We start from the raw sequence: 2,379 nt of genomic DNA on the forward strand, positions 1-2,379 counted from the left end.
TAGTCTGAGTCTAGTCTCCCATGTGTCATGTTCGTCTTTTATCTATTCTGTAAAATTATTATATGTATGTTAAATTAAATAAATGCGAGTGAAATTGGGAGAGATTTGACCCTTTTTTTTTCGTTTAATAAAATTGCATGAGAAATAGTTAAAATAAAAATCTTTAATTACAAATTTGGTCAACAGATGTCTAATTTGCCTTTGTAATTTTGTTTTTAAAAATTAGTCTTTCAACTTTTTAACCACGTTTGTATTTTACAATATATCTAATAAAATTTTAAATTCTGAACTTTTTGTTTAATATTTTTTCTGCTCGTTTAAAAAATACACTTTGCAAAATTCTTTTAAAATAATAAAAAAGAAAAACACATGTGATTGGTTGATCAGTCAAATGTTGACCACAATAACAATAGAATTACTTATCAAATAAAAATTTAAATGGTTTATTATAAAACTTTTAATCAATAAAGATCTAATGAACATAATTTGAAATTTTAATTTTACATAAAAAATATAGAGAGAGAAAGATTAATGGAAAACTAAGCTTATAATTTAACCGAAAAGTAAAATTTCAATATTGAAAAAAAAAGAAGAAGAAGAAGAAGAAGAAGAGGAAGAGTAAAATTTCATACTAATTTAACCCTCTTTTTACTTCAGCTATATAATTCACTCCTTATAGGAAGATATTGGAATAAATTAGTCTTTTCCAAATGGTAATATGGAATTCAAAGTTCTTTTTTACTTTTTAATTATCTATTCTTTTTCTTGTTTTGAGTTTTTGACGCTTTACGAGTCCCTCTATTCAGTTTTCCAAGTTTTCACCAACCTACCTTAACGGAAAATAACCAATTCATTATTTACCGTGACTGTAATATACAAGTTACGTCCAACACTTTTAACTTTCGGTTATCTACATTTATATTCCTAAATTTTGTAGATGTTTTAATTAAAATATTAACTATTAGGTATATCTATTTAGATTATTTATTAGTGATTTGTATTATTTTCACACGATTATATCTAAATTCAGTTCAAAATTACTTAAATAAAATTATTCTTCTTCAAAAGTTTCACGAAATTAGCAACAAAAACAAATTAATGGAATTGTTTCAAAAGAAGTAGAGAAAAATTGGAAGAAGATGAACCAATGAATAATTGTTCAAATTTAGTGAAAACTAACTCTTTCCTATTTGATTGTCATATTTTCCTCTTTTTATTTCACATTCATTCTTGCATCTAACAATATTTTACACATGTATAAACATTATGCAATAACAATTTCAAAATAAAAAGAAGGTCAAATTGACTCACTCAAAAAAGTTTATAATTTAAATTGATGCAATTATTAACTTGAGAATTTAATTGATACAACCAATATTTAAGATGTCAATGTTGAATGAAATTTTAATATCTCAATTTTATGAAAATATAGATAATATATCGTTTGATGTTTATGGAAAAAAAATGTTAAAAGAAAAAAATCAAAACATATATCTAAATTAATAGATAAAGCTGTACGTTGTTTAAATTACAGTTTTATTGCTATTTTCTTAATATTTTATCAAATTTGTATCGTATAATGAGTATATCTCAATTGATATAGTATTTATACTATCAACCTTAAAATCAAAGATATTTAAATCTCAAACTTATGGATATGTGACAATGTTGATGAAAATAAGGAATTTCTTAGTTTAGATTGATGAAAGAGAATAAGATTGAATTAAAATTTAGTTCATTAATTAGCTATCATTCTAAATGAATTATTAATAACTCAAACATATTATATTATTAAAATAATATAAATAAAATTGCGAAAAAGACAAACTTAAACCGTCAAATTATCAGTTTTTATTTTGAAAACCTACTTGATTTCGAGCTTCAATTTACTGAATATTTTTAAATTTGTTGAATTATTTATTTATTTGATAATCCAATTATCCACTTAACTTCAAAGTTTACATTAAAAATCTGTATATTAGTTATTTGATTTTTTAAAATTTGAGGTAGATTTGATTGCTCACCTTTAATTCAAGAAAAAATTTGCAATAATGGTCTAGTGACTAGAATAATTTACTATATATAATATATACATTAAATTTTGATATAGATAGATTTATTTTTATATTAACTTGAAATATTAATTTGAACTAATAGTTTTAAGTTTAGAATATTTTTAGCTGGTGCCACGTCGGACGGGAGGTAATTGAAGACGTGGAATAGAAGGTACGGAATAAGGTCGCCGGAGACCGATGTCACGGTTTTTCAGCTGATTTTGCGGTCAGTAAATATATATATATATATATATATATATATATAAATTATATAGTATATATATATATATAATAAAGTAATTTAATTGTTGATTAAATTTGGGGG

This window comes from Benincasa hispida, chromosome 12 (assembly GCF_009727055.1).
Source record: "Benincasa hispida cultivar B227 chromosome 12, ASM972705v1, whole genome shotgun sequence".
Taxonomy (NCBI): Eukaryota; Viridiplantae; Streptophyta; class Magnoliopsida; order Cucurbitales; family Cucurbitaceae; genus Benincasa; species Benincasa hispida.